Below are 21,730 nucleotides of genomic sequence, written 5' to 3'. Positions count from 1 at the left end.
GACTGTAACTGCCAATTGGATAGCATAAAATTGGGGAATATGAAGGTAAGGGTCAGCTTTATTCACTTAATAATCTCACATTTTATTGAACAAACATTTAAATCATGAACTGCATTTCAGTTAATTCCTGAACAGACAAATAATATAATGGCAATGCAACCCTATGGGCCCTGGTCAAAAGTAGTGCACCAAATAGGGAATAGGGTGCCATTTGTGACGCAGTGTGTGCCAGCCAGTGTTAATATCCTGTGACACTCTGAGCCTAATGAGTGTGGGTCAAGAGGAGAGAACGGGAAGGGAGTCTATAAAGCCTTTAATATGGTTGTCAGGGATTAGGGCCTTAAATCCTCCAACACCCCTCAGCCCCAGACGCCCACTTAAACACACTGGTCACACTGATCAGCCTGCGTGCCAGCTTAAGGCCAGCCACCATCTCATCTGCCCGTTTTCTCATCCTCTTCTCCCTCCCCATATCTTCTTCTTTACCTCCTTCCCCTCTTCCTCTTTTCCCTGCTCCTCCTTCTCTTCTTTCCCTCTTCCCTCCCTCTCTTCTTTCCTCAGGTTATGGCGTCAAATACATAATTTCTTGTCTTTGCTGGTGCTGGTCACCCTCTTCTCCACCGCCGACTCTGTTGAAGGAAAACATCAGAAGGTGAAGTGTGTGTCTGTGTGTGTCACGTCTGTGATACATTAGGTGTTCATTTGGCACAGTGTGTGTGTGCATCAGGGGTTGCTAATTAACATTCCTAAGCCTTTATAAAGCTGTTGTCTCCCGAGACCTGAAAAGCTGAAAAAAGTGTTGAACGTACTACCTGCCCTATTTACCACCGGCCCTATTTATCGCATGCCCTATTTATCGCATGCCCTATTTACCGCCTGCCCTATTTACCACCTGCCCTATTTACCGCATGCCCTATTTACCGCATGCCCTATTTACCGCATGCCCTATTTACCGCATGCCCTATTTACCGCATGCCCTATTTACCGCATGCCCTATTTTCCACCTGTCCTATTTTCCACCGGCCCTATTTACCACCGGCCCTATTTACCACCGGCCCTATTTAATCAGTACATTGGCTGTACCACATGAACAGCTAAAGTACTGATTACACACACACAGATCTTACCAAATGAACAGCTAATATACCACAGTAAAAGTGTCTCCAGAGACCCAGACAGAATTGCTTTAAAGCTGTAGCACAAAAATATATTATAGTCCATGTTAAACTCCTAAACTCTAGTCCTAATGTGTTACGTCATTAATTCTTGGTAACCCTGAAAACAATTGGACATGGCTGGCACTTCCCACCCAGGCTTTTTAATAGACCATGAGAGACGCTGCTGGTGCTTATCATGTATATATATTTTTCCTGTGTTCACTTGGGTTTTCTGGGAAATGAGTTCGGTGCCAAAAAAACTCCAGTGTTCCCGTAATCTACAACATCACGGGCTCTTCCTGAAAACAACCCGTTTGCCCATGCTTGAGGTGGTGTTTGGTCTATATAGTGTACTATCAATGGAGTGAGGGATGGAGGGAGAGATGGGCGGGGGAAGAGAGAGAGTTGTGCAAGAGCTGACTTCCTTGTTGAAGAACAATTATTCTGCTCTTCTTTTTGTCTGTGTTGTTCTGAATCTGAACACTCCTACCCTATGGGCTTGTCCTCAAACTCTCAACAACAGGCACTAACTGATATTCTCTCACTTTTGCTCTCTCTGCCTCTCTTTCTCTCTCTCACTTGCCCTCTCTCACCCCTGCCACTCTCTGCTTCGCCTCTCTCTATCACTTGCCCTCTCTCACCATCTCTGACCCTCTCTCCCTCCCTCACTCTCTCATTTGCCATCTCTCACCCTCTCTGCCCCTCTCCCTCCCTCACTCTCTCTCTCTTACCCTCTCCCCACTGCTCCCCCTCTCTTTCTGTGGCGCACTTTCACTTTCTGCCTTGTTTACCTTCTCTCACTCTTGGCCCTCCCTCCTTTCTCTAGAACAGAGTAGGGTGCACACAGTCCACACGCTCAACCTCCTACTGTCTCTCCTACTTCGTTTTTCTCTCACTCTGCCTGAGTCTCCCATGGCTGACTGTCTCTCTGTCTTCAGTGAAGCTGGCGCTGTCTCTCTGTCTGTGTGTCTGTCCCCTGTGTGCAGCACATGTTGAAGAGCTTCATGTGGTGTGCCTACTGGGTAGGCTTGGGTAACCTGTCCTCTGTGGGACTGGGGACCGGCATGCACACCTTCCTCCTGTACCTGGTAAGAACTCTCATTTACCATGCAACTACACCTTTCCACAATGGTCAGAGATAGCCTCAGAACACTGTTATATACCATGCAAATGCATGTTCATTTTCAAAAAGAGAGAGCCGTACGACAATTTCATACCATAGAAATGCCTGCTGACGCTCAGATTGCAGCTAGCCTATAAACACTTTCATATACCATCTAAATCCTTGTTACTTCTCAGGTTGAAATATCCTGTTTGTATGATGTTACTTAGTCAGTCCCACTGCGTATGTCTGTCTCAAACTCGGTATTGATGTTTTGTGAGTTGCTGCTAAGAGAGTTGTAATAGGAAGTTGGAACATCACTAAAAGTTCAAGGAGATTCCCTGTGTCTCAGAGGGTAGTGTGTGTTTTTGTGTGCATGCGTGCTGGCGTGCATCACTGCATGCATTTGTGTGTTAGGTGTATGCGTGTGTGTGTAGAACACTGTGTTGTTAAGTTTCCCTCAGTGAATAGGCACACACTGTGGCGGAAAGGCGGGTAGCAGTAGTGTTTTGACAGGCAGTCCAAGAAATAATGAGCGCACTCAATGACCCCGCTGACTGAGTGCATGCAAGGATAGCCAACCTCTTGCCTCCCTTTTTCTCTTTTTCTTATCGCTCTCTTTTTTCTTTCTCTTTCCACCTCTGCTCTCGCTCACTTTTCTTCTCTCTCTCTCTCTTTTCTCTCTCTTTTCTCTCTCATTCCACCCTCTTCACTCCCTCCTCTCCCTGTTTTGAGCAGCAGTGCGGAGTGGAAAAATGGGGGCTGGCTGGCTCAAGATCTGGGCTCCCAAACATCTGGTAGTCTTTACAGCTTGTTCTGAGAGCATTATTAACACTTAGCCACCCATCTGTCATTTGGGAGCAGCGCAGTCACAGTCCCATTGCATTGCCCAGTGGAGCTGAACTGGAAACTGTCCTCCATTCTGTGTCATGGAGAGCACACTCAAATGTCATTTGAGACGTTTTTATATTCAAATTTTTGTTGGGTGACCTGACTTCCTTTCCAAGATGCCTGTCTGTTTCAAAAGAGGACGTCGCCATCTTATGGCCTTATTGATGGATCAGTAGATTTTCAGTGCTGTTTGAGGAATCCGTTCAAGTTTCCTGCTTTTGAATGTGGAGCTGATTGAGACAGCTGGATTTATGGGGGCTATTGCAGGGGATGAATTGAGTCATTGTGAGTTTGTGCTCCCCTACCCACAGAGGCCTCGGTAGAACCATAGATTTATGGTTAGAACACTGCTCCTTCTCTAATCTATCTTGTTCATGTTCACTTCTACAGGAAATGTTCACTACTACAGGAAACCATATGAATGTTTGTTATGATTTGATGGTTGCAGCGACTTGTTTATAGAAACGTTTGTGGTCATACGCACATCCTTAAAAATGTATGTGCTGGGCTAATAAAGAATACTTGTAAAGAACCGGAAGGCTCGCACTCTGTTTATGCTTCTCCAATTCACCGCTTTATTGTCAACGTGACTTGTTTCCTCTTTCAAGATACGGTCCTTCTTCTTCAACTTTGGTTGATGCAGCTTTCATGCTTGGGTTGAGGGGGTTCACTGTGAACCCATGCCCTTTACCTTCTGTAAGCAGTAGATGGCGACATTTGTCAGTGAATGTGAGTCAGACGCTGCATGCAATGTATGTAGCTGTACTGGCCATGTTCGAGAGGATCAAAACTGTAATGTATCATGGGTAAATTGTGACTGATTGATCTACAAATAATAATGATTAGGTATTTATGATGCAAGGTACATTGCAGATCACTCAGTTGACAGTCGCCTGCACTGTTGGCTGCGATGTTAAACAAGCTCACCCAGCAAACCAAAATTGGTTAGGTCATGCAAATGTACTCATAACACACAAACTGTCCCGTTGATGATAATTATAGAATGTTTGTATAAAACATTTGCCTGATGTTGCAAGAATGTTCCTCAAACAATTGTCATCTGTTCTTCAAAGGTTCCCAGAATGTTTCATTAGGGTGTGGGAACAGTCTGGTGAGAATATTGTGGGCACATCACAAAAGATATGTTCCCGAAACACAAAAACTGTCCAGTTGTGCAGATGATTCTACAATATTTATTTAGGGTGCAAAAAACACCTGATGTCACACGGATGTTCCCAGAATAACATTTAATCTGTTCTTTAGAGGTGCCAAGAATGTTTCATTAGGCTGTGGGAACATTGTGTGTGTATATGACGAGAGAGGTTCCCAAAACACAAAATATGCTCAGTTGTGATGACATTCCTATAATGTATGAATGTTGTCAGAACACCTGGTCTAACTTCTTTAAAGGTTCCAAGAATATTATATTAATTCATGGGAGTTGTCTGGGATGTTGCACGAATATTCCCACAGAACATTCCCACAATGTTCCACAATTTACAGATAAGTCAGTTTATATGACGTTCATAGCCTATTTATTTTAGGTTTGACATATTCAATATACATTTGATCTTGTCTTTGAGGTCCTCAGAAACATGTCAAGACCATTTAGAAAATTGTAGATTTCATTTTTACCTAATATTACCACAACATTCTCAGCATGCAAATGTGTAGCTCTTAAAGCAGATTGGAATACATCCCCATTATATTTCTCTCCAGGTTTAATGGACTTTCTAGGGAGTTATTCCTAGCCACCGTGCCTTCACACCTGCATTGCTTGCTGTTTGGGGTTTTAGGCTGGGTTTCTGTATAGCACTTTGAGATATCAGCTGATATACGAAGGGCTATATAATTACATTTGATTTGATTTTTTATTCACATTTGAAGGTGATATAGAGAGACACATTTTAATTCATAGGACATTTGAACAGCATTTAATCATACAAACACAACTATATTTTTTTACACTTCAAAAGTTGACAATCTGCACCGTTTGGTTCCCAAGCCAGGTTTTTTTATCCTCTGCACCACCAGGAAAGCTCTCGTTTTTTTCACTATATAGCCATGGCAGTATGAAATCAGGAATTCCATGCATCCTTTTTAGTCTTCTTAGACATAACTGACCCGGGGAAATAATGGTAACTGGGTTATTCACCACCACTTCACCCATCCTCTTTATATGCTGCGTACATCTGGGCTCATATTTACAAGGTATCCAAGACTACGAGTGCTGATCTTGGATCACTTTTGCTTTTCAGATCATGAAAAATTATTTAACCTTTATTTTACTAGGCAAGTCAGTTAAGAACAAATTCTTATTTACAATGACGGCCTACACCGGCCAAACCCGGACAACGCTGGGCCAATTGTGGGACTCTCAATCACTGCCAGTTGTGATACAGCCTGGAATCGAACCAGGGTGTCTGTAGTGATGCCTCAAGCACTGAGGCGTCACTACAGACCACTGTGCCACTCAGGAGCAGCGGTCCGGAGTGAAAAATAAGACGGGACAATATTAAGCTTTTCAAAGTAGGACTTCCATTGGGTGTGTTTTGTTATAGTTGAACAGTTTTATTTCAATTCTGCATTTCTGACTGTCTTTATTTCGTCCAGATTTATAAATCCATTCTTTATTTTTGGTTTATTATGTCTGAGCCTCATTCCCCCCCACCTTAAAAAAATATATATATATGTATTCTTTTTTTACAGAAACATGGATAAGGAATTTGTGGGATTGAACCTGAAATCTTCAACTCTACAGTCAGATCATTAATCCTCTGCATTACCAGGCGATAACAATGCTATTGTGTTTTTTTTACAATATTCGACCCCCAAATCAGGACAAAATGTTCCCATCCTCTTCATATACTGTGTACTAGTAATACTGTGTACTAGTAACACTGTATTTTAGGTGTAAAAAATATGTTTGTGTTTGTATAATTATCAGCTGATCAAAAGTCCTATGAATGAAATTAAAATGGCATGTGTGTCTATAACCTTCTAGTGGGCCTATAATACAGTCCTCAAATGCAAATCGCCATTAAATCTGGAGAGAAACATAATGTGGATGTGTTCCAATTTGCATTCTTATGCTTTGAAAGAGCTACACATTTGCATGCTGAGAATGCTGTGGTAATATTAGGTAAAACATAAATATAACATTTTCAAAATGTTATTGAATTGTTCTAAGGACCTCCAAGACAAGGTAAAATGAACATCAATGGAATATTATGTTAAACCTAAAACGGATATGCTATGAACGTCATAACTGACTTATTTGGAAATTGTGGAACATTTACGCAACATTGTGGGAATGTTCTGTGCAACCTTTACAAAAATCACAAGAATATTCTTTCAACATGTCCTGTGCAACTTCAACATTTTTAATAACGTCATCACAACTGAGCATATTTTGTGTTTTGGGAACCTATAGTGCATTCGGAACGTATTCAGACCCCTTGACTATTTCCACATTTTTGTTACGTAACAGCCTTGTTCTAAAATGGATTAAATAAATAAAATCATTGATCTACACACACTACCCCATAATGACAAAACAAATACCTTATTTAAATAAGTATTCAGACCCTTTGCTATGAGACTTGAAATTGAGCTCAGGTGCATCCTGTTTCCATTGATCATCCTTGAGATAATTCTACAAGTTGATTGGAGTCCACCTGTGGTAAATTGATTGGACATGATTTGGAAAGGCACACACCTGTCTATATAAGGTCCCACAGTTGACATTACCAAGCAGAAACCAAGCCATGAGCTCGAAGGAATTGTGTGGAGCGCTCCGAGACAGGATTTGTGTCGAGGCACAGATCTGGGGAAGAGTATCAAAAATGAATGGGAGAAACTCCCCAAATACAGGTGTGCCAAGCTTGAAGCGTCATACTCAAGAAGACTTGATACTGTAGTCACTCCAAAAGATGCTTCAACAAATGACTGAGTAAAGGGTCTGAATACTTATTTAAATGTTATTTCAGTTTTAGTATTTATTATTTTTTAGCAAAAATGTAAAAAAAAATGTTTTTGCTTTGTCATTATGGGGTTTTGTGTGTAGATTGATGAGGGGAAAAAACGATTTAGTCCATTTTAGAATCTGAATACTTTCCGAATGCACTGTATCTCTTGTAACGTATCCACACTGTTCCCACAACCTAATAAAATGTTATGGGAACCTTTAAAGAACTCTGAAAGGCTGTGACGTCAACATTCTTGCAACATCAAAGCAATGTTTTTTTGCACCCTGATATAAAGATTATCTGAATGTCAGTACAACTGGACAGTTTTTTTAGTGTTTTGGGAACCTATCTCTTGTCCTATCCCCACACAATCCACACAACCTAAAACATTCTGGGAACCTTTTAAAGAATAGATTAAATGTGTTCTTGGAATGTTTTTGCAACATCAGGTGAATGTTTTTTTGCACTTTAAAAGAAACATTGTAGAATCATCTGAATAACTGAACCATTTTTGTGTTTTGGGACATATATTTTGTGATGTCCCCACAATGTTTCCACCAGACTGTTTCCACAACCTAATGAAACATTCTGGGAACTTTTTAAAGAACATCAGGCGAATGTTTTAAACGAACATTGTAAAATCATCAGCACAACTGGACAGTTTTTGTGTTATGAGAACATTTGCTGCAACCTATCAAATGTTGTAGGAACTTTCACAGAACCAATTTTGGTTTGCTGGGAAAACATTACTGGTACATTGTCTTATTACCTGAACACTTTTGGGGAATGTTCTGTGGTGGTTGTTACAGATGTGTCCACAACATTTTGTTGAATGTTAGCAGAAAATTCTAAACACTAAGTAGAATTTATTGGGAATCCTAGCTAATGTCCTGGAAAGGTTCCCAGTTTGCTGGGCATTCTCTCCTTTAGGAGGTAATGCTGCGTTCACATGCTATTGGAAACCTAGGCCTAAAATTAAGGGAAGTTATTTGCGTGAAGCTTCATAGTGGTTGATTATGATACTTTCAAGTGGGATACTCAGAGCTCATGTTTCTACGAGTTTATAAGTATGACAATTCGGAGTTTCCTAGTTCCGACTAGCACGTGAATGCAGCATAAGACCATTTGAGTTATAGCATTCCTATAGGAAGTCACTGAGAGGTCATCAACCAGAGCATCCTGTGGACATAAAAGGCTCTGCTTATGAGGCGTCCTGTGACTGAGTGTCATCATGGGACACATTCATTCACTACTCTGGTGTCAGCAAGCATGTGACTATTTCACTACATGAGTATTGTCATGTGACTTTCACTTCCTTTGTCTGACATAGTGGAGTGAGATATGTGTGTGTGTTATAGAAGGTTGTCTTTTTTAGTGACTTTAGTCATCACTGTCTGAAATGTACAGAATGTTGCATTCTCCTGAACACTGCTGATTCCAAATATTCCGGTAGTATGTAATACCATCAGCACCCAGCATAGGGAGGTAGAGTCAATGCTGATGATGTCCTGACTCCACTTCATTGTCCGAGTGAGTCAGACTCTTGTTCACTGACATTGGCAATTGCTGCACTTGTCTCCTTTTGTGTTTGTGTCACAGTGAGACTGAGAGAGAATGAGTATACACTACCATTCAAAATATTGGGGTCGCTTAGAAATGTCTTTGTTTTCCATGAATACATACATGAAATAAGTCACAAAATGAATAGGAAATATAGTCAAGACGTTGACAAGGTTATAAATAATGTTTGTCAATTGAATTAACAATTGTGTCCTTCAAACTTTGTTTTCGTCAAAGAATCCTCCATTTGCAGCAATTACAGCCTTGCAGACCTTTTGGCATTCTAGTTGTCAATTTGTTGAGGTAATCTGAAGAGATTTTACCCCATGCTTCCTGAAGCACCTCCCACAAATTGGATTGGCTTGATGGGCACTTATGTACCATACGGTCAAGCTGCTCCCACAACAGCTCAATAGGGATGAGATCCGGTGACTGTGCTGGCCACTCCATTATAGACATAATACCAGATGACTTCTTCCCTAAATAGTTTGCGCATAGTTTGGAGCTGTACTTTGGATCATTGTCCTGTTGTAGGAGGAAACTGGCTCCAATTAAGCGCCGTCCACAGGGTATGGCATGGAGTTGCAAAATGGAGTGATAACCTTCCTTCTTCAAGATCTCTTTTACCCTGTACAAATCTCCCACTTTACCACCACCAAAGCACTCCCAGACCATCACAGTGCCTCCACCATGCACTGACAGATGGCGTCAAGCATCTTTTCATTTTTTTCTGGATCTCACAAATGTTCTTCTTTGTGATCCGAACACCTCAGATTCATTTGTCCATAACACTTTCTTCAAATCTTCCTCTGTCCCGCATCTGTGTTCTTTTGCCCATCTTAATCTTTTCTTTTTATTGGCCCCTCTGACATATGGCTTTTTCTTTGCAACGCTGCCTAGAAGGCCAGCATCCCAGAGTCACCTCTTCACTGTTGACTCACAATGGATTAGTTTAGTAATTTCTCAGAACAAGAATAGACTGATGAGTTTCAGAAGAAAGTTCTTTGTGTCTGGCCATTTTGAGCCTGTAATCGAACCCACAAATGCTGATGCTCCAGATAGCTCCAGATACTCAACTAGTCTAAAGAAGGCCAGTTTAATTGCTTTTTTAATCAGGACAACAGTTTTCAGCTGTGCTAACATAATTGCAAAAGGGTTTTCTAGTGATCAATTAGCCTTTTAAAATGATCAACTTGGATTAGGTAACACAACATGCCATTGGAACACAGGAGTGATGGTTGCTGATAATGGGCCTCTGAACGCCTATGTAGATATTACTTTAAAAAATCTGCCATTTCCAGCTACAATAGTCATTTACAACATTGTCTACACTCTATTTCTGATCAATTTGATGTTATTTTAATGGACACAAAATGTGCTTTTCTTTCAAAAACAAAGACACTTCTAAGTGACCCCAAACTTTTGAACGGTAATGTACATGGACACGACTGGCTGTTGGAGAAAAACACACATGCACAGACACACACCTCTTCTGCCTTCGGTTGGAGTGGACTCATGATTCACCAAGCTTCTTAGAGGGAGACGGTAACTGCTCTTGAAAACAATAGAGTTGTCAATGCATCTCAAAACCAGAGGGTAGATCTGATTTCAAGGTTAGGCAGAGAGGCTGTGATGACTATAGTTCTCCTAGTGTGTGTATGTGTTTAGTTTCAGCTCAGACACATGACTCAGCACTCCTGCTTCTGGCCCATCTGCTCCGGCAACACAGGCCTTTATTTCCAGCCTGTCTCCTCTTTACCAACACTCTCTACCCCTCCACCCACACAGCGGGCACAGCTCTCACAGCAAGGGCCTGGGGTGGGGTGGGGGGGTCTATCCCTCTGCTCTCTGTCTCTCCCTCTGCTCTCTGTCTCTCCCTGTGCCAGGCCACGTGAGAAGGGGAGGCAGGGATGAAGGAAGGGGGAGGGTGAGAGTCGCTGTGACTTGCTGAGGCGTGGTTCCCCAATAGCTGGATCTCGGACACAACAGTCTCCACTCCCAGGGGCTTTAGGTTCCAGAATACACACATCCTACAGACAGATCTACGTCTTTGTACTATACCTGAGCCCTCAGCAACTACGATGATGATGATGATGATGAAGACTATGAGGGATTGCCCTCTCGTCACAGCATCCAGAGCAGTTTTTGTGTGTGTTTGTGATGTCCTCCTAAATCATGGAAGATTCTATTGTGTGTTTTCTAGTGTCAACCACGGATGATGTGTCAGTATACCATTTAAATCCAGTTTTAATGGGCCTGGAATGGATGACTGAGACTTGGGGAAATCTAGGCGAAGCTGTAAATAGTTTTGATGAGAGCTCATTTGAGTCATCCACCATTAAATTGCATTCAGTAATGGCTGTTGTCATTAAGTAATTATGGGCAGCTTAGAAAATTGCTGTGATTAACAGTAAATCAACAGCAACAATGTATTCAAAAAACCGTTATATTCCAAGTCTAACACATTTGTGTTTGGATAAATGCAACCAGGCCAGGGTAGTCCCAATCCCACCCACCCTCTCGCCGCTATTTCTGAGACTCGTCCTTTTTGTGTGTGTGTGGGGGGGGTCATTCCACCAATTGGGTGCCTTGTGAGTAGTGTAACTTGATTTCACCTCATTTTAACAATCTGTCATGAAGAGCACGTGTTCAACTTCATAAAAACAAGTTTTCCCATCTCGAGGTTAAATTTAAAAAATACTGTGGTAATACTATTAAGTGCCAAATAAAGTAACAGGGTTGCCGATTTTAAACAGCCTTAAATCCCCATATGACAGGGGGAATAAAAGTTTGTTGTGTGCAACAGGGAGGGGCAATTTTTAAAGTAAGCTTCACAAAAAATAAATAATTGTTAAAACATTTCTAGCCTGTCTGTCTGTGGGTTACATGTTATGTTCGACCCGTTCACCTTTCCACCACAAAACACCAGAACATGGCCAAAAGGAGTAAAACTAGCTCATCTGCTTTTACACTATGGTTAGACTGTTAGATGTCTAATATTTCTTTAGAACATCTCATTTGTCACCACATGTTTCACCACATTAAAATGAGAGTTCAGTTCACGTAACAGGGTTGACCTGAACATGAGGGACAGAAATCACTAATCACATGAAATCAATATTAATTTCCAGAAATGACTTTGTTGAAGCAAAAAAAATAACTGAGGTGTTATAATGATGGTGAAACTTGGAGACATTTTGGGATTAAGTGGATTCAAATCTTCCTGGAAGTCACCGAGGGTGCACAAAGGGACATGTCAAAATGCTGCGCTAGGGGCACTTTATTAAATTATCCATGTGGTCTATATTAAAGGGCACTTCAATTACAGCAAGCTTTGATGCACAATTTCTACTTATCAAAGGGACGCAAAAGGCACTCATTTCGTGGGAACGACCTGTGTGTGCGCGCTCTTTATGACAATCACCATAATGGCAGCTAAACCTCCAGAAAATGCTATCTGTTACATGGGATAATAAAAACACTTGTTTTGTATCTTGTCTAAGCAGTGTGATTTACCATGTCTTATCTTTCAGAAGTAACCCAATGGATTGGCTAACTAAAGGATACATTCTGTAGTTTTCTATATCCAGCCTCGCGTAGGATTGTCTAAATTACACGTTGTCGAAAGGTTTGCATAGCATATACAGATTTCCCCTGAAATTAAGTTTTACTGTTGGTAATTATGATGACCAACACAGCTGAAATTAACGACAACTGTCTCAGAGCACGCCAACCAAGATCTGCAGTATCTTTCCACTCAGTTGTATCAGTGCTGGACTATTGTCTAGTTAAGCCGGGTGTACAATACGCAATTTGTGCCCTGATTTAGCTCCCCAAACAAGTTTTTGAGATCGGAGGCAAAATCTCCAGGGGGTCAGAGACGCAATCTGAGGGCTATCGATCCCATCCAGACGTCCCAAAATTGTCAAACATGTTTGATTTTATCAGCACAATCTGCAGTGCTCTTGTAGTGTGAGATATGCAACGACAACATTTGAGAACGCTGATCAGCAATAGCCAATGAGAGCTCGCCAGAGAAGAAGCCAGTGAGATTACATTTTATCTCATCGACCCAGAATGTGTGTAGACTCTCGAACAGGAGCGACGACTACATTTGTACTTGCCGAAGTGTCAAATCGTTACAGCTCTGACAAGCTCTTTACACACAATGTTATTCAATTCAAAATGTATTGGCAAGGTATTTCACCTCTGTATGGCAAACGTGGATATCTGACTGAAAACGTTTGATGCTGCTTTGAGCCACACCTCGTTCTAGCTATCTAATCACATCCTTGTTTTTGTGAGACAGCGTGGTATTGAGAATCCTCATGACCAAGTGAAGAATCTTGTAGTGTGTGACCCTGTGTCTGTGCCACATCGTTTAGTGTGCACACCACTACGCTGGCAAGACGGTCGTTTTAATGGGAGAGGCTCAGCGACGTTTCGATTTTAAAAGTTGTGTAGTGTCTGCCCGGCATTAGAAGTTTTGATGACTATCAACATTTATGTACGCAGTTATTCACATTCATCCAGAGAAACAAAGTTCACATGACCAGACTCCATTACAACCTCACTGACACTTCCTCTGAAACACACACACACACACACACACACATACACACACACACACACACACACACACACACACACACACACACACACACACACACACACACACACACACACACACACACACACAGTTGTTGTCCAGTCCCAGAGACTCAGTGTAACTTAAGGCAGTGCAGTAGTTGTGTGGCTCTGTGGCTGACAAGTTATCTGTACATACCTGCCTATAGTCAGGGCAGGGGCCAGGTGGCTGACCGCTGGCCAACCCTCCAAACACGTCAGAACACAGTGCAACACGATAGAGCCCCCCCTGGATCTTTGTGTCAGTGAGCTGTGAGTCACGGCCCTGTGTCTGCTATCTGCCGGCTCACTGAAACCACATCTTAGTAGTGGATGAGTGGCGGGGGGGGGGAGGGGGGGGGTTAATTAAATAGGAGTGGGAGGGCTACACAGACACACACATACTTGTGGTGGAGGGGAGTGCTCTGACAGGTGTGTGTGTGTGTGTGTGTGTGTGTGTGTGTGTGTGTGCGCACGTTTGCATGCTTACTCTCTGTGTCAAAGGTGGCAGAGGAAACCTGTGGCTGTCCATCTATTTTCTGGTGTCAGAACTGGTGCTTTGTTTGTTGCCTTTGTGCTGTAGTGACACACCAAGATCATGTTCAAACCCCTTTGTAAACCTTCCTGTCACCTGACTTCACAATCCTTTTCAATGTCACTTCATCCATTGGCACATTTGAAATAGATCTTTAGTTCAATTCAAATGGATCTAAGTCTATTTGAAGCAATTGGCCTACTGTATTTATTTTGAGCTGCGTAGTAGTGGGCTTTAGAACTGAATCTGGTCTTTGATCCAAACCTACTAAAAAGCTGCATTAGTTACAGAATTATAAAGCTGACATGACTGTGCTGGTCTGATCAGGCGTTTCACGCCCCCAGAGGTGGTGGCAGTTTCAGGGTTAATGTGTGCCACAGCTGCTCTGGGGGCTATTGTCCAACCAAACGGTAGTAAGCCTCAATGGAAAACCGGGCACAAAAGCGTGTGTGTTTCTGAAGGGCATAAACAAGAGGCACAAATGTCTTCATTCATCTGTTGATTCATTCATTCATTCATTGCTGCTCAGCACAGGTTGGCTTGTTTTGGCTGGTTTGTAGCTTGTTCTTTAGATGTTTGGGGCTGCTGGTGAACGATGCAGGTACGATCAAAGTGACATTGGACTAGCGCACTTGCAGTCTTTTGGGTGTCTAGCTTGAGTCTGCTGCTTGGGAAAACATCTTGTGACTTACTCCTATAGTCCCATCAAAGCGGCATGCCAGAGAGATGAGTAAATAAGAACACTAGTTTAGTGTGTGTGTGCGTGCGTGCGTGCGTGTGTTTTAGAACTGCTGAATCACACTCGCAACAATTTCAATCTCACAACTCAGTCATCTGAGGCATGTGGCTGAGTATGTCTACCAGCCTCTCCTTAACTGGACAGAGAAGGAACAGGAGCATTGTTAACACCAAACACAACAGCCTCTCACTGTGAAAGAAAGCCACACAGCCAGTCCCCATCAGAGGAAGGAAGCCATGCTAGACCAGAGTGGGGTTCGTCAGTGTGTAACCCTTCTGGAATGGCAGAATCACGGCTACCACAGGAGGCCAAACCCAACCAGACCAGACCTGATAGTTTGAACCAACCAGAGGAGCTGAGAAAATCCGAGCACAGGCAGTAGTTCATTTGGTTAGCATGATGCTGGGAGGGTCTTAAACTGCATGGAAATGAGGAATTCTACAGAAGTGGTGTAAATTGTTGTTGTCCCCCCCCCCCCAAAAAAATTAATTCAATCCAAGTCAATAACCAACATATTGTTAATTAACATAGTAAGAAGTCATCACCTATTTCTATTGAGGGTTGGCTGTCCCAAACCCTGACTTCATGTTTGAAAATAAAGCAATTTCTTTATACTATTATTAACATCTTGTTGTTCTATATTATTACATTGAAATACAGTCTACTGATCTAATTAATGGTTTTATTTGTTTTTAAACATATTTCTCAAAAAATATGCTGTCCCACCTTTTGTCACTACCAAAACACACATTAAATTAAAAATATATATTTTTGATTTAACCTTTATTTAACTAGGAAAGTCAGTTAAGAACAAATTCTTATTTACAATGATGGCCTACACCGGCCAAAGCCAGACAACGCTGGGCCAATTGTGCACTACCCTATGGGACTCCCAATCACAGACGGTTGTGATACAGCCTGGATTCGAACAGTCTAAGCACTGAGATGCAGTACTTTAGACCGCTGCGCCACTCGGGACCCCTAATATGAATGTGTCTTAAGTCACACCCCTACCAATATCACCAGGTGATGGGATTGCACCCCTCTCCAGCATGGCTCTTCTGTACTGTACTCAAGTTTGCTCTACATAAGTTTCTTACAATTGAAGAAAGGGCCCATGGATTCTTGATCTAATGACCTCGTGGTCCCAACTCACTGGTTCTGGGGGGTGGATCTTGGGACCAATGTCCTGGTATAAATTTTGGTCTTCTCTCCTGGATATAACCTTAATCGTTGGTTTGCAAGCTGCCACCCCCGTGGCAACTGCTTCACAGTTGGGATGGTGTTCTTCGGCTTGCAAGCCTCCCGCTTTTTCCTCCATAACAATGGTCATTATGGCCAAGCAGTTCTATTTTTGTTTCATCAGACCAGAGGACATTTCTCCAAAAAGTACGATCTTTGTCCCCATGTGCAGTTGCAAACCGTAGTCTGGCTTTTTTTAATGGTGGTTTTGGAACAATGGCTTCTTCCTTGCTAAGTGGCCTTTCAGGTTATGTCGATATAGGACTCGTTTTACTGTGGATATATTTTTGTACCTGTTTTCTCCAGCATCTTCACAAGGTCCTTTGCTGTTGTTCTGGGATTGATTTTCGTTTTTCGCACCACGATTTTGTAGCACTTTCAGAACATCAGCTGTCTGGATTTGGGTGAAGGAGAGGTGGGGGCTTGGGCAAGTTGCTGGGGGTGCTGGGATTTTGGCTGGGGTAGGGGTAGCCAGATGGAAAGCATGGCCAGCCGTAGAAAAATGCTTTTTGAAATGATTGATTATCGTAGATTTATCGGTGGTGACAATGTTTCCCATCCTCAGTGCAGTGGGCAGCTGGGAGGAGGTGCTCTTATTTTCCATGGACTTTACAGTGTCCCAAAACTTTTTGGAATTTGTGCTACAGGATGCAAATGTCTGTTTGAAAGCTAGCCTTAGCTTTCCTAACTGACTGAGTATATTGGTTCCTGACTTCCCTGAAAAGTTGCATATCGCGGGGGCTATTCGATGCTAATGCAGAATGCCACAGGATGTTTTTGTGCTTGTCAAGGCAGGCACCTTGGGGAAACGACAGAAAGTGTAAGCTCATTCCTGGCCCATTCACAGCCATATAAGGAGACATTGGAACACAGCGCCTTCAAAATCTGGGGCACTTCCTGTTTGAAATTTCATCTTGGTTTCGCCTGTAGCATCAGTTCTGTGGCACTCACAGACAATATCTTTGCAGTTTTGGAAACGTCAGAGTGTTTTCTTTCCAAAGCTGTCAATTATATGCATAGTCGAGCATCTTTTCGTGACAAAAAAATTTTTTTATCCAAAAATTAAAAGAGCGCCCCCTATATCTAAGAAGTTAACTGACTTGCCTAGTTAAATAAAGGTGTAAACATTTTGTTAGTGTTTTTCTTATTCAGAAACATGAAATACTGTCTCATACGTTTATACTGTCAAAAATGTGAAAAATACTGTGATATATTTTGGCCATATCGCCCAGTGAAAAATGTCAGCGTGGAGTCATAAACTATAATAATAAATATGCTGTATCACTCTGCATTTTGTGACAGGGCAGGCACTTTGTTGATTCTTGATGTTCAGTTGTAGAACGTCATCTGTGTTTAGAAGTTTTCTTCCACTTTGACATTAGAGTATTTTGTGTAGATCGTTGACCAAAAATGGCAATTAAATCCATTTGAATCCTACTTTATAACAAAACAGAATGTGGAAAGTCGAGGGGTGTAAATACTTTATGGCTCTTGGTCAAAAGGCTTGAGCAATATACCACATTACTTCTTACTAGTAATACATTTCTAGTTTTATAACCATTACAAAGCATGCTCATCCATTTTTGGTGTTGTTATTGGCAAACATTTTCTTCTCTCATTCAGGTTGCCAAAACGTTTTGGAATTTGTGCTACAGGATGCAAATGTCTGTTTGAAAGCTAGCCTTAGCTTTCCTAACTGACTGAGTATATTGGTTCCTGACTTCCCTGAAAAGTTGCATATCGCGGGGGCTATTCGATGCTAATGCAGAATGCCACAGGATGTTTTTGTGCTTGTCAAGTCTGGGGTGAACCATGGGCTATATCTGTTCTTAGTTCTACATTTTTTTGAGTGGGGAATGCTTATTTAAGATGTAGAAGAAATCACTTTTTAAAGAGCAACCAGGCATCCTCGACTGACGGGATGAGGTCAATATCCTTCCAGAATACCCGGGTCAATTAGAAAGGCCTGCTCGCTGAAGTGTTTTAGTGAGCGGTTGACAGTGACTGGTGGTCGTTTGACCGCGGACCCATTACGCACATAGGCAATGAGGCAATGAACGCTGAGATCCTGGTTGAAGATATCAGAGGTGTATTTAGAGGGCAAGCTGGTCAGGAGGATATCTATGAAGGTGCCCATGGTTACGGATTTAGGGTTGTACCTGGTAGGTTCCTTGATAATTTGTGTGAGATTGAGGGTATTTAACTTAGATTGTAGGACAGCCAGGGTGTTCAGTTTAGGTCACCTAACAGTACGAACTCTGAAGATAGATGGGGGGGCAATCAATTCACATATGGTGTCCAGGGCACAGCTGGGGGCTGAAGGGTATCTATAACAAGCGGCAACAGTGAGAGACTTATTTCTGGAAAGGTGGATTTTTAAAAGTAGAAGCTTGAATTGTTTGGGCACAGACCTGTATAAGTATGACAGAACTCTGCAGGCTATCTCTACAGTAGATTACAACTCCACCCCCTTCTTGTGGCAAAAGGTCACAAATATTGCTGATATGATTGCACACTTTGGTATTTCACCCAACAGATGGGAGTTTATCAAAATTTGGATTTATTTTCTAATTCTCTGTGGGTCTGTGTAATCTGAGGGAAATATGTGTCTCTAATATGGTCATACATTTGGTAGGAGGTTAGGAAATGCATCTCAGTTTCCACCTCATTTTGTGGGAAGTGTGCACATAGCCTGTCTGCTCTTGAGAGCCAGGTCTGCCTTTCTCAATAGCAAAGCTATACTCAGTGAATCTGTACATAGCTTTCAAAGCTTTCCTTAATTTCGTGTCAGTCACAGTGGTCTGGAATTCTGCCACTGTGACCAAATAGCTAGTTTGCCTAGTTTTTTTGTTAATTATATCCAATGTGTCAAGTAATTATATTTTTGTTTTCTTATGATATGGTCAAATTGTGTTGTTGTCCTGGGGCTCTGTGGGGTCTGTTTGTGTTTGTGAACAGAGCCCCAGGACCAGCTAGCTTAGGGGACTCTTCTCCAGTTTCAGGTGATGGATTTGTTATGGAAAGTTTGGGAATTGCTTCCTTTTTGGTGGTTGTAGAATTTTGAACAGCTCTGTATTTTGATAATTAGCGGGTATCGGCCTAATTCTGCTCTGCGTGCATTTGGTAAAAAGCCAATTTGACATTTGCTCAGTACATTGTTTTCGCTGAGGAAATATGAGTCTGCTGTTAATGATAATGCAGAGGATTTTCTCAAGGTTGCTGTTGACGCATATCCCACTGTAGTTATTGGGGTCAAATTTGTCTCCACCTTTGTGGATTGGGGTGATCAGTCCTTGGTTCCAAATATTAGGGAAGATGCCAGAGCTAATGTTAGAGTTTAAGTATAGCCAATTGGAATTTGCGGTCTGTATATTTTATCATTTCATTTAGGATAATATCAACACCACAGGCCTTTTTGGGTTGGAGGGTTTGTATTTTGTCCAGTAGTTCATTCAATGTAATTGGTGAATCCAGTGAGTTCTGGACTATTAATAGTTGATTTGAAGATTTATATTTGTTCATGTATATGTTTTTGCTGTCCTCTCTCTGTCTCTCTCTCTCTCTCTCTCTCTCTCTCTCTCTCTCTCTCTCTCTCTCTCTCTCTCTCTCTCTCTCTCTCTCTCTCTCTCTCTCTCTCTCTCTCTCTCTCTCTCTCTCTCTCTGTGGGGGTTAGAGATTAAATGTGGAGGCTGGTGCCATTACGACTTCGGGGGTGGTGACGGGGTAGAGATGGGTGGATGGGACTCAGATGAGGTAATGTGGCCAGCCGACATGGATAAATCACTGAGCCCATCCCTCCCTCAGACCCCACCCCCAACCCCTCTTCCTCCCCACACCCCAACCCCTCTTCCTCCCCACACCCCAACCCCTCTCACCACAGGATCTCACCCATCCCTGGGAGGCCTACTGTGTGTGTGTGTGTGTGAATACATCTCTTAACCATTCCACACCTCTCCCACACTGTTCCTAAACCCCAGCCAGCCCTCCTGCTGACATCCTACCACTATGGTCTCTGTAAAGTTGTGCAGCTTTACAGTTGAAATGGGACACGACAAGCATGAGGGAAGCCCAGTTTGGCTCCCATGTATGTGTCCCCTACTACAGCAGCCAGCAGTAGCCCAGTGAGTTGTATTATGAGAAGTGGTTGTGGAAATGACCATGAATGGGCTGTGACTAATGTGTTACCCTGGCCCCTGACCAGACAACAGTAACCTGCAGATGACCGTGCTGCTTTTGGGGGTTATGGTTAGGTTACAGTCAGTTAACGGTCAGCCCTTTAGGGGTCTGCGCTCTGGTTTGGGATTGAATTGTTGCTACGCTGTTGGCACTTGGCACCATAGTAGCCCACAAGCCAGTTCCACTGTTGGCACCATAGCCCACAAGCCAGTTCCACTGTTGGCACCATAGCCCACAAGCCAAGGGCAAGCCAATATGTTGCCAAAGTGGGCACACTCGCTGACTTGCTTGGTCACTCTGTTGGCACCGAAGCCACAAGCCAGGCCCTGGCCAGTATTTTGCCTAAGTAAGCACACTGCCATGTGTCTTGTTGTTTGAAGTCCAAGTGGAAAGGACTGGCTCTGAGTCTGAGTGAGTCCCTACTTTGTGTTCTTCTGTACCTGGTCCGTTTCTCTGGAGGCTCAGGACACTTGCCAATACTTTTATGACACATATTTAAGAGTAAGATGTCAGGGTTGAAAGTCTGGTTGTAAGTTTCTTGGCGGAATGAGTGAGTGATTATCGTTTCCTATCATAATGTGCCTGTCATTTGCTACAGACAGCTCTTGGCAGCTCATGGTGGAATATAACAGTGGAATACTGTTTGAGTATTCAATAGGACAAGTGCGATGACAGACAGTTGACAAACCCATGGCGGTGGATGTGTGTGTTAGGCCTTATTTAGCAGTAGAGGAACATACTGACTGGCCCTTTTCTCAATGTCAGTCCTTTACTCCCAGACTTTCACTTCTTCCTTCTGTGGGTTCTACATGGCACACTGTATTCCACTGTAGCAAATAGTGGAACCTAACTTTACCACTGTCAGGCTATGGGTCTTGGTCAAAGGCAGTGCACTATATAGGAAATAGGGTGCCATTTGCAGGGGTTAAAGTTCTCCGTCACTGTGACAGATTTTCGTCATACAGATTCTGGAGAGGTCGTTTAAAAATCTGCAATTAAACTATCTGGGGGATGCGTGAGTGGGGGGGGCTGGTTTGGAGATGACAGCCTAATGCAGTCAAAGGCTTGTCTGTTCTACTAAATATATTCTCAAGTAATTCATTTTCTCTGTTACATTGTGTGCACTGAACTAACATGCATGATTGTTGCTGAAAATGATGTTCAGGGAAGGGAATGAAATAGTCTATAATGTGCACCACAGCAGGGCTCAACTCAGACAGAGGTGTGTAGGGTACTGTAGCTGCTGGCAAAGTCATTGAAAGCCTGTACTTTATCACTCAGGATGTAACTTTCCAGTGCTACTATTTTTGCAATGTAATGTTGTTATTAAAACAAAATAAGACCGCCCCATAGTAGAATAGTTTACCTATTTACCTCATTGGATTGTTGTTGTGTGTTCTATGCGAGAGTAATATTCCTCTCGAGATGCATTCAAGTTGGGAGAGCCATAGGAGGGAAAAATGTATTCTGACAAGCAGTCTATGCAGAACATTTCTAAATGCAATCGCGGGAAAACACTTTGGAAAGCAGTTGTGGCAAATGTATTTTGAAAGGAGTTTAGGCCTTTGCGGTGGCGTGTATATATGGATGCTGCCCATAGCAAGGTAAGTCGTGAGTTTTTGGCCTACCTTAATAAATAAAAAAATCTAAAATAATAGCCAATCAGCGTTGAGCTAAACTGAGTGAACTCAACTGTGAATGGTCCTGGCGCACCAAAAAAAAGTGTCAAGGGAA

The 21,730-nt window shown here is 42.5% G+C and overlaps 1 pseudogene; it reads left to right on the top strand.

Annotated features, from left to right (window-relative positions):
* LOC112257849 overlaps positions 1-21,730 on the top strand; it is a 107,039-nt pseudogene that overhangs the window by 6,327 nt on the left and 78,982 nt on the right.

The sequence above is a fragment of the Oncorhynchus tshawytscha genome, linkage group LG09 (assembly GCF_018296145.1).
Source record: "Oncorhynchus tshawytscha isolate Ot180627B linkage group LG09, Otsh_v2.0, whole genome shotgun sequence".
Classification (NCBI taxonomy): Eukaryota; Metazoa; Chordata; class Actinopteri; order Salmoniformes; family Salmonidae; genus Oncorhynchus; species Oncorhynchus tshawytscha.
Note: the sequence above shows the minus strand (reverse complement) of the source record. Positions and strands in the feature narration are given on the sequence as shown.